Genomic DNA, 12,302 nt, shown 5'->3' on the forward strand with positions numbered 1-12,302 from the left:
TGAACCAGGCGAGGCAGTTATTTGAGAAACCAAGGCTGTTGAGTCTGCCGATAAGAATACGGTGATTGACAGAGTCGAAGGTCTTGGCCAGGTCGATGGAGACAGCTACACAGTACAATCTTTTATCAATGGCAGTTATGATATCGTTTAGTACCTTGAGCGTGGCTGAGGTGCACCCGTGACCAGCTCGGAAACCGGATTGCACAGTGGAGAAGGTACGGTGGGATTCTAAATGGTCAGTGATATGTTTGTTAACTTGGCTTTGGAAGACTTTAGAAAGGCAGGGTAGGATGGATATAGGTCTATAACAGTTTGGATCCAGAGTGTCACCCCTTTTGAAGAGGGGGATGACCGCGGCAGCTTTCCAATCTTTAGGGATCTCGGACGACACGAAAGAGGTTGAACAGACTGGTAATAGGGTTGCAACAATGCCAGCGGATAATATTTAGAAAGAGAGGGTCCAGATTGTTTAGCCCAGCTGATTTGTACGGGTCCAGGTTTTGCAGCTCTTTCAGAACATCAGCTATCTGGATTTGGGTGAAGGAGAAGCTGGGGAGGCTTGGACAAGTAGCTGCGGGGGGAGCGGAGCTGTTGGTCGGGTTGGGGTTGGGGTAGCCAGGAGGAAAGCATGGCCAGCCGTAGAGAAATGCTTGTTGAAATTCTCGATTATCGTGGATTTATCGGTGGTGACAGTGTTTCCTAGCCTCAGTGCAGTGGGCAGCTGGGAGCAGGTGCTCTTGTATTCCATGGACTGTACAGTGTCCCAAAACTTTTGGGAGTTAGAGCTACAGGATGCAAATTTCTGTTTGAAAAAACTAGCCTTTGCTTTCCTGACTGACTGCATGTATTGGTTTCTGACTTACCTGAAAAGTTGCATTTCGCGGGGACTATTCGATGCTATTGCAGTCCGCCACAGGATGTTTTTGTGCTGGTAAAGGGCAGTCAGGTCTGGAGTGAACCAAGGGCTATATCTGTTCTTAGTTCTACATTTTTTGAAAGGGGCATGCTTATTTAAGATGGTGAGGAAATTACTTTTAAAGAACGGCCAGGCATCCTCGACTGACGGGTTGAGGTCAATATCCTTCCAGGATACCCGGGCCAGGTCGATTAGAAAGGCCTGCTCGCAGAAGTGTTTTAGTGAGCGTTCGACAGTGATGAGGGGTGGTCGTTAGACCACGGTCCCATAGTGGATGCAGGCAATGAGGCAGTGACCGCTGAGATCCTGATTGAAAACAGGAAAGGTGTATTTGCTCAGCTCATGCTCATGCTCAGCCCCCTCCTGTACTCCCGGTTCACCCATGACTGCATGGCCACGCATACCTCCAACTCAATCATCAAGTTTGCAGACAACACAACAGTAGTAGGCCTGATTACCAACAATGACGAGACAGCCTAAAGGGAGGCGGTGAGAGCCCTGGCGGAGTGGTGTCAGGAAAATAACCTCTCCCTCAACGTCAACAAAACAAAGGAGTTGATCAAGGACTTGAGGAAACAGCAGAGGGAGCACGCCCCTATCCACATCCACGGGACCGCAGTGGAGAAGGTGGAAGGATTCAGTACCTCTGCGTACACATCGGCGTACACATCACTGACAATCGGAAATGATTCAGCCACACAAACAGTGTGGTGGAGAAGGCGCAACAGCTCCTCTTCAACCTCAGGAGGCTGAAGAAATTTGGCTTGGCCCCTAAGACCCTCAGTAACTTTACAGATGCACAATTGAGAGCATCCTATCGGGCTGTATTTTAATTTAATTTTAATTTAATTTAACCATTATTTAACTAGGCAAGTCAGTTAAGAACAAATTCTTATTTACAATGACTGCCTACCAAATGGCAAAAGGCCTCCTGCGGGGACGGGGGCTGAAATACAAAATAATCAATATAATCAATAAAATACAAATATAGGACAAAACACACATCACGACAAGAGAGACACCACAACACTACATAAAGAGAGACGTAAGACAATAACATGGCATGGCAGCAACACATGACAACACAGCATGGTAGCAACACAACATGTCAACAACATGGTAGCAACACAACATGGTAGCAGCTCCACCTTTTACAGAAACTGCACCGCCTGCAACCGCAGGGCTCTCCAGAAGGTGGTACGGTCTGCCCAAAGCATCAACGGGGGCACACTGCCTGCCTTCCAGGACACCTTCAGCATCCGATGTCGAAGGACGGTCAAAAAGGTAATCAAGGACATCAACCACCCAAGCCACTGCCTGCTCACACTGCTATCATCCAGAAGGTGAGTTCAGTACAGATGCATCAAAGAGAGACTGAAAAACAACTTCTATCTCAAGGCCATCAGACTGTTAAATAGCCTTCACTAGCCAGCCACCACCCGGCTACTCAACTTCTGCCCTAAATGCATAGTCATGTATATAAGCTACTCTAATAATGGAACACTGGTCACTTTAATAATGTTTTCATATTGATTTACTCATCACCATATGTATATACTGTATTATATTCTACTGCATTTTAGTCAATGCCACTCCAACATTGCTCGTCTTAATATTTATATTTTTCGTAATTCCATTGTTTTACTTTTAGATGTGTGTATTGTAGTGAATTGTTAGATACTACTGCACTGTTGGACCTAGGAACACATGCATTTCGCTACGCCCGCAATAACATATGTTAAATATGTTGTATGTGACCAATACATTTAGATTTGATTTGTAAGTGTTTTCCCTTCACTACTCAGTGTAATGTGTGCATGAAGCCGGTCATCTCTGTTTTTGTTGGAAACATCATCCATCATCCATGTCAGTAATTGATATACTGGAGTACTTTCAACTACACTGGCACCTTCGTACATTTCTGTTAGGATGAAGTACCATGTCACACAGACTACAGTCTGCATGTTCACCCATATTGATCATATTTAAGACACTATAGCCTACTAAGCTATTCATATTGTTGTTCTCTCCTAATCAATGACTGGAACGAATTGCAAAAATAAATCACTGAGGCTGGAGGAGATATCTTCCTCCCCTTATATCTCCCTCTCTAACTTTAAGCGCTAGCAAATATACAACTACCGAATCCCCATGTTGTTATTTTTGTTGTTGTTGCTCTGTTGCACCCCAGTATCTCTTATTGCACATCATCATCTGCACGTCTATCACTCCGGTGTTAATGCTAAATTGTCATTATTTATTGCCTTACCTCCCTAATTTTACTCCATTTACACACCCTGGGCATAGAATTTTTTTTCTATTGCGTTATTGACTGTACGTTTGTTTATCACATGTGTGACTCTGTGTTGTTGATTTATCTTGGCCAGGTCGCAGTTGTAAATGAGAACTTGTTCTCAACTGGCCTACTAAAGGTGAAATAAATAAACAATGATGTAAAAAAAAATGATCATTGCATTTGCATGACACACTATAACTGAATAGTCCACGGGGTTTCAGTGAACGTGCCAAGGATATAATGGGAGTTATTATAGTTGAGACTTGGGGTTTAGTACAGACATATTTTATTTTAACTAGGCAAGTCAGTTAAGAACAAATTCTTATTTCCAATGACGGCCTAGGAACAGTGGGTTAACGGCCTTGTTCAGGTGCAGAACGACAGCTTTTTACCTTGTCAACTCGGGGATTCGATCTTGCAACACTTTCACGAAATCGTCCATTGCTCTAACCACTAGGCTACCTGCCGCCCATATAGGCTAATCACAGTGGGAAATAAAAGTTTATAAATATGGAGTGCCAAAATGTCTGTAGTTAAATTGACTTTCAAATATAACTAGTCCTAATGATTGTTAATTAGTATTTTCCTCCGAACACAGATTAAGCCTATTCCTCCTGAACTAAAACATCTGTTCAAAGGAGACCACATTCGTGTTTAGGTAAACCTTGATTTGAGAGTCTCCAGGTATAACGCGTTATGATGATGTTATAAAGCATTGCAAGACCTTTATCATGTTAGCCTATCGTCTAATAATGGTCCTGAGATGATAAATTATCTTGTTCATAACAAGTAATAAAGCATTATACTTGCAGTGTTACCTACGTGTTACCATGATTTCCCTCCATATTTAGTTTTGCTACTTTTAAAAAAAAAGTAATTTAAATCTCACGTATTTAGAATACATTTAACTAATTATCCCTATTATAATGAATTATAATTGCATAACCTATCTAATCTAAAACAGAAAATAGTTCAGACTGATGCTGAAGAACTTTGGTATTTTATCTTCCACTAGCCTGCAATCCAATCATCATTTAATATATATATATATTCGTAGTCAATCTAAGATAGACGATTACCCGATCGACAGAACTTGGAACAAGAGAAATCGTGGCCGACAAGGCCATTGTTGTAACTCATGTGTTGGATTGGCGGAGGGTCAAAATCGGAAGTAGTTTATTTATGCTAATGAGGGGGTTGTAGATAGTTACGTTCAACGGCGGGAGCCGCCCTTCATTCACCACATGGTTAAAAGCAGGGTATGTTCGCGCCACTTTCGCAATTTTACTACGATTCACAAAGCCCTGCCGAATCAAAATAGCTGCAAATGCCAATGCGATTTCTGTTAGCTACTGTGCAATTTACAAGTTTTGTGGTTTACTTTCGTAGATATGCCTGGAGCAGTGACCGTAAAGGGTAAGTCTACACAAGTGAGTGAAGATGGTGGATTTCAGAGGCGAGTGTCTTCGTACGCGCATGTTATTGACAAGAAACCTGTTGTTAGCCTTTTCCTGGGATGCAACTTTCGAAGTTAAAACCGTGCTTATTCGCGCACTTTGTTTCCACCGATTTGCCTAAATGATACCGGGAATATATTCTTTAAAAATATATTTTTTTAAAGCAATGTAAGAGGCGCATGGCCACTCTCCTCCGTGGTTGTTAGAATGAGCGGTATTTGAAACGCGTGCGCTGTTGCCTCTGCAATGCCTCTTGAGCAGTGTGTCTAGCTGAAGTGAGCGTTACTTCTGGTAATGCTGTATTTCGTCCATTTTTAAAAATATATATATTTGCCTAGACGGGAAATAAAGTGAATTAATTTGGTGTACTGTCTTCAGTGGTGTGCGTTTTTGAAGTGTCTCCAGAACAATGCAGTAACACATGGGGGGGAAGTAGCAGGCCGCGCCTCTGCTGGTTTGTGAAGAAGCTACGCTAGCTAACGATAACTAGGGAGCACTTAAATCTAGCTTAAATGACTTGGCCAGTCATTCAAATAGTTATCAGCGGGTGGCTAGCCAAAGAAGGTTGTGGTAACGCTGGGCAAAATGTTTCACGCGTGTGTGTTAAGTGCCCTGAACATGCAGTCGATGACATATCAACAGTGTTGAACAGTATGCGCGGATTTGAAGGCCGGGGGGCTAGCATGCTAACGTTAATGGCTGGCGTTAATGCTCCTTTGCTTACCTTCTCGTTTGATAATTAGTGTTACCCAACATTTAGTTTATTCTCAATGTATGATTTACGACTAACACTAGTTTGCCAAAATTAGACGCAAGATGCTCTCACCGCAACAAACTTATTGTGGCATGGGTTAGCCTGCTACCGTGAGCCTGCTACCACATGCTTTGTATGCAGCGCTTTGCCGTGTGGATTCCTACGGATTTTGCGATCGTGTGCGTGGTGCGCTTGGCCAACTAGCAAGACGCATATTTCAACCACCAACAAAACGCAGTGTATTGATTTGTTTCATTGCGATATTATGGGTTATATGTGTGTATTACAGCCAACACTTGATTGTGGTTGTAAATGTTGGTAATGCGGACTTAGCGGCGCCATGTCAGTGCAGCGCGTGGGGGAGGGGATTCTTGAATTGTCTGAGAAACGCATGTGCAGCTCCCACGACGCGGCCGCAAGCTGCGCATTTCATACAACGTTTAAACTTGCTTTGATGTCGTCCAAGGATTCTCCACTATTGGTTTAATTGGCAACGTGTTTCTAGATTGCGCGTTTGATCTTGCCGCGTGTACAACTGGCTTTGTGGCGTGTTGCTCTGCAAATATCTGCGTGTAACTAAGTGCACACTTGCAAGCAAAATTTATCCAACTAATATTATGGAGACTTTTCAATTTGTTTCGCAAAGCATGTAATACAGGGTCTTCGAAGCAAAAAATATGTTTGCATGATGCTACAGGGAATGCAGTGTAGCTATGGTTAGTTTCTCAACTAACATGGTAAAGTTGTCAACCATGGGCCCATAGAACTTGCTAAAATAGTCTGGTAGTCTGTCTTTTACAATTAATTGTTTCTCTTCTTTTTTCCAGGCACCCATTGGGATGGGATGTACACTTGGAATCCAGCCGCCCTGTTCAAGTGATTGGCCCAGAAACATTCCATCGTTGGTTTTGGATATGTGCAAGGATGCTTCACTTGCCTAACAGTCACTGTAGTGTCAAAGTGCTTACAGTGCAGGTAGTCATCTAATATCTACTGCAGTGAAGGCACTTTAAGCACTATAGTGGCACGGTGACTGGCTTCATTGCACACTGATTGTGTGAACCTTAACTGGTGCTTATGCTAAGGTGCATCTAGTGCAGATAGTGAAGTAGACCAGCACCTACTGCCCTACGTGCTCCTTCTGGCATAAGGGCTGGGACTCTTCTGGTCTATGAAAAGTGTATGATTTATCCTTGCAGATCTCTGCTAGTTTTGCATAGTTGCACTACAAGAGAAATGGAGTTGTGCAAATCTATGCAAAACTGACGGTGGCCTGTGTGTCCATCTGGTCCTGGTGAATCTTTTTTTTTTTAAATGTATTATTATTGGTTGAGCCGCATGGGGGGGCTCTTGGGTGTCCTACACCCCTTTCCACCCACCGCAACGTTAATGTGTGCAAACTGGTTTCAGCAGTATTAAAGTGCTTATAGTGCAGGTAGTTCTATGGCCATCTACTGCAGTGTGAGCACTTGATGTACTTCTGAAAGCATTCATCGTCACCGGTTACAGCAGACGCCGCCGAGGGGATGGAGCCACTGGTCGCTGGTTAGTTTTGCTGGTTTGCTTTCAGCTTTATAATGTACCGCTGTGCAAATCCATGCAAAACTGATCATAGCAGTGATTAATTTAATCCTTCGTCAGAATAACAATCCCTTTCTGTGCAGGTTGGGATAGGCAGCGATGCTTTTTACTTGTATGGTATTGCACTTGTCCCGGCCTGTTGAGGACTCTGGGAATTGTCCTGCTGCAGAACACTTTCAGTTAAATTACACCGGTGACCATAATGCACCCATGTATATTAGAAGTAATGTCAATCATTTTTGAGTGCTATAATTATTAAATGGTTTACACTTCACTTCCACTTTTGATATTATAGTATATTGCTTTTGTTGTAGTTGTCCTTCCAGCTGAATAGTGAATTGTTGTCAAAGAAAAATGTAGCATTCTGTGGGTTAAAAGAAAACATGTAGTCAAGGTCTTACCTCTGTTTATAAAGCTAGTTAAATATCAAAGGGCACATGTCAGAACACCTACTTCTCAACACTGCAATGGGACATCCTTGAGCTTTTGATATGTATTTTGGTGAATTTGCAAATTAAATGTATAATTTCAGGACACTGGGGGTGACTTTTATTTCTGAAAGTATAAATGGGTTTTCTCCCACGGTGTGAATCTACTGTTAAAATTAATATTTTCTACTGCGGTTCCTTAATCTGACCCGTGAGTGAGTAAAGGCAATGCATGTGGATGTAAGCAATAATGTTTAACCCCTGTAAATGTCATGGCTTTTGTAGGTTGTGCAATTTTTTTTATAGTGCTATGCTCGCGCTCTGAATATTAAATCCGGCCTATCTAAATTGCATGACCACCGCGGTGAGCTAATGCTCTAGCTATGGACACATGGGCCGGTCGTGTCCACCCACAAATGGCAACTGGGCTATTCATGGTGCCAAGTTGATTGGTTTAAGCATACAGCATAAATCCTATTAAGTACATTTAGGGTGAGTTGATTATCCTGTTAACCAGCAGCACCCTCCTTGCCAGAAAGTTGATCCATCCGACCTAACGCAGAGAAAGGAAGTAGTCCATCCTACATTTATTCTGGTTTGAGAGTTGCCTCTGAATTTCCGTGTTCGAGTGTTAAGTCGGAATCTGGCAACTTGCGCTCCCGACTTGCTAACTGGTTGTAAAGAGCGGCACGTCAAAGTTCAGTTTCCTAGTTCTGATTAGCCCATAAACACAATAGGCTTTTTATGGATTTTGATGCAGTATACAGTATTGTCAATTTGCACATGAGCCAGGGGTTGTGTTCGGGTGAACTCTTGATATGGACTCACTATTGCGTAAGCTGTAACGTTTACGTTGAGGCGAAATTGGTTCTGTGAATGGGGTGCAAATAGAGGGTAGCATACGCGGCGTGTACAGAACATCTGCTTTCCATGACATGCAGTGACTTAATAAAGTATTCACACCTCATTTTGTGTCACGGCCTGAATTAATAATTGATTAAATTGAGAAATGTCGCTGCGTACACGTCTTAATGTCAAAGTGTTTTGGGAATTTAACAAATGAGTGAGAAACAAATATTCAACCCCTTTGTTATGGAAAGCCTAAATGTACTAAAAATATATGAAGGGACTTAAAAATAAAAGACATTCAATATCCCTTTGAAGCATGGCGAAGTCAATTACACTTTGGATAGTGTCTCGATACACCCAGTCACTACAAATATACAGGTGTTCTCCCTAACTCAGTTGCTGGAGAGGAAGGAAACTACTCAGGGATTTCACCACGAGACCAATGGTGACTTTAAAAGCTCAATTTTTATGGAACGGTCTGCCTACCCATGACAGAGACGCAAACTCTGTCTCAACCTTTAAGTCTTTACTGAAGACTCATCTCTTCAGTGGGTCATATGATTGAGTGTAGACTGGCCCAGGAGTGGGAAGGTGTACGGAAAGGCTCTGGAGCAACGAACCGCCCTTGCTGTCTCTGCCTGGCCGGTTCCCCTCTTTCCACTGGGATTCTCTGCCTCTAACCCTATTACAGGGGCTGAGTCACTGGCTTGTTGGGGCTCTCTCATGCCGTCCCTGGAAGGGGTGCGTCACCTGAGTGGGTTGATTCACTGATGTGGTCATCCTGTCTGGGTTGGCGCCCCCCCTTGGGTTGTGCCATGGCGGAGATCTTTGTGGGCTATACTCAGCCTTGTCTCAGGATGGTAAGTTGGTATTTGAAGATATCCCTCTAGTGGTGTGGGGGCTGTGCTTTGGCAAAGTGGGTGGGGTTATATCCTTCCTGTTTGGCCCTGTCCGGGGGTGTCCTCGGATGGAGCCACAGTGTCTCCTGACCCCTCCTGTCTCAGCCTCCAGTATTTATGCTGCAGTAGTTTATGTGTCGGGGGCTAGGGTCAGTTTGTTATCTGGAGTACTTCTCCTGTCCTATTCTGTGTCCTGTGTGAATCTAAGTGTGCGTTCTCTAATTCTCTTTCTCTCTCGGAGGACCTGAGCCCTAGGACCATGCCCCAAGACTACCTGACATGATGACTCCTTGCTGTCCACAGTCCACCTGGCCGTGCTGCTGCTCCAGTTTCAACTGTTCTGCCTTATTATTCGACCATGCTGGTCATTTATGAACATTTGAACATCTTGGCCATGTTCTGTTATCTTTTTTTATTTCACCTTTATTTAACCAGGTAGGCAAGTTGAGAACAAGTTCTCATTTACAATTGCGACCTGGCCAAGATAAAGCAAAGCAGTTCGACAGATACAACGACACAGAGTTACACATGGAGTAAAACATACAGTCAATAATACAGTATAAACAAGTCTATATACAATGTGAGCAAATGAGGTGAGAAGGGAGGTAAAGGCAAAAAAGGCCATGGTGGCAAAGTAAATACAATATAGCAAGTAAAACACTGGAATGGTAGTTTTGCAATGGAAGAATGTGCAAAGTGGGGTGCAAAGGAGCAAAATAAATAAATAAATAAAATACAGTTGGGAAAGAGGTAGTTGTTTGGGCTAAATTATAGGTGGGCTATGTACAGGTGCAGTAATCTGTAAGATGCTCTGACAGTTGGTGCTTAAAGCTAGTGAGGGAGATAAGTGTTCTTTATAGTTCTCCCAGTCACTGGCAGCAGAGAACTGGAAGGAGAGGCGGCCAAAGAAAGAATTGGTTTTGGGGGTGACCAGAAGATATACCTGCTGGAGCGTGACTGGGGAGATGCTATGGTGACCAGCGAGCTGAGATAAGGGGGGACTTTACCTAGCAGGGTCTTGTAGATGACATGGAGCCAGTGGGTTTGGCACAGCCAGAAGAGGACTGGCCACCCCACATAGCCTGGTTCCTCTCTTGGTTTCTTCCAAGGTTTTGGCCTCTCTAGGGAGTTTTTCCTAGCCACCGTGCTTCTACACCTGCATTGCTTGCTGTTTGGGGTTTTAGGCTAGGTTTCTGTACAGCACTTTGAGATATCAGCTGATGTACGAAGGGCTATATAAATAAAATTGATTTGATTTAAAACAGTTTAAAGGCTGTGATAAACTGAGGATGGGTCAACATTTTAGTTACTCCACAACATAACTGACAGTGTGGAAAAGGAAGTCTGCACAAAAATACTCAAACATGCATCCTGTTTGCAACAAGTCACTGAAGTAATACTGTAAAAAAGTGGAAAAGCAATCAATTTTTTGTCCTGAATACAAAGTCTTGTGTTTGGGGCAAACGGCAACAAAATGTGGAAAAAGTCCAAGGGTAATGAATACATTCTGAAGGCACTGTAGACTGACCCGGTGAAAGCTGTGATCCATTATTGATGTCCGCTATTAAATCTGCTTCAATCAGTGGAGATGACAGGTTAAAGAAGGATTTTTGAATGAGCAAGACAAAATATGAAGTGCCTTTGAACGGGGTATGGAAGTAGGGTATCAGGCGCACCGGTATGATTGTCAAGCAGTGGCGATCAGTTTGCAAATAATGTTTAAAAACATATATGTAATCATTGAGTTAATAAACTGCATACAAACTGTCTTTTTTGTTGTTGCTTTCTTGAGTAAAGCAGCTCCAAAATGCAGGCGTTTCAGCCAAGTTCAGTGCTTTCTGTGGTGGTGGGGCAGCCAGCGGAAAATACGGAGCGTAGGGGGTTGCTAATGTTCTCTAGTTGCGCAGTGATTGTCCCGGTGTTCTGTCACTCATTGGGACACTACGTCGCAGCAAAATCTACAGGGAGAGCTTGAAAATTAAAGCCCCTTGGGTGCTGCCAAAGAGTTACATTAAAGTGCCCATCAAAGAAGACTCAAGGTCATTGGCCACAGATAAAATCGTGTCAAGTCACATATCTACCATAGCTTTGATTGGACTAATCATACTTTCAAAATCTTAGCTAGTAAGCTAGACAAGCAGTCATCATCATGAATCACATTGACCATCTACTGGCAAATGCTTTTCAACCCTGGTCATATGAAGATAAATTATAGATAAAATGTAGCGGTGCTCATCGGCCATTGAACATAAACATCACACAAGTTGGAAATTCCAAATTCAACAATGAGTGGTTTGAATGGAATCAATGGCTAACTGCAAGCGTTGCAAAGCAATCACTAGACTGCTATTCAGTGGAGTGGGTGTGTGGTCCAAGTCTGGGTTTGAGGGTCTCTTTTTCCAAACTTAGATGGATAAACATTCAACTTTATGGGCCAGAACAGGTTGAATACACTGGTCATGCTCTCAATCCAGCATGATGTCTGCCGAGTTCAAAACAACTGGAAACTGCCCAATCTCAAACTTTATGCAGAAGCATACAAGATATTTGTGGACTTGTGCTGTGGCTCACTTGAATAAGGAAGGTGGCGCGGAGGTACTTGTGGGAAAATTGTCATCAAACTTTGTCATCTAAGTCTAGCATTCTCTGGATTTATGGTGAGTTCAAGACACCTGGGAACTCTGAAAATTAACAAGCTCCGACTGGGAAAATATGTTTTGAACGTTTTTTCTCGAGTTCCCAGTTGTCTTGAAAGCACCATAAATCCAGAGAATGCCAGAACTTTGATGACAATTTTCCCAAGGACCGCCGCGCCACCTTCCTGTTCAAGTGAGCACAGCACAAGTCCAAAAATGTCTTGTATGCTGCTGCATAAACTATGTAATATGCCAAGGAGATATGTATACTGTAGCTAAGAAAGTAATTCTAAGTGCATGTTGTGTAGTAACCTGTTAGTAGCCCATGTGCCTCACCCTAATAATTTGGTCCCTTTCCCCCTGTTAACTTAGCCTACTGTTCTGACTTGGTGGTGCACATGTAGCCTATACCCTGTTTTAGAGAAATGTAATCATCAAATATAAGAGCTTTCATTGTCTGCTTATATTACCCCTTTATTTATAATA

This window comes from Oncorhynchus gorbuscha, linkage group LG09 (genome assembly GCF_021184085.1).
Source record: "Oncorhynchus gorbuscha isolate QuinsamMale2020 ecotype Even-year linkage group LG09, OgorEven_v1.0, whole genome shotgun sequence".
Classification (NCBI taxonomy): domain Eukaryota; kingdom Metazoa; phylum Chordata; class Actinopteri; order Salmoniformes; family Salmonidae; genus Oncorhynchus; species Oncorhynchus gorbuscha.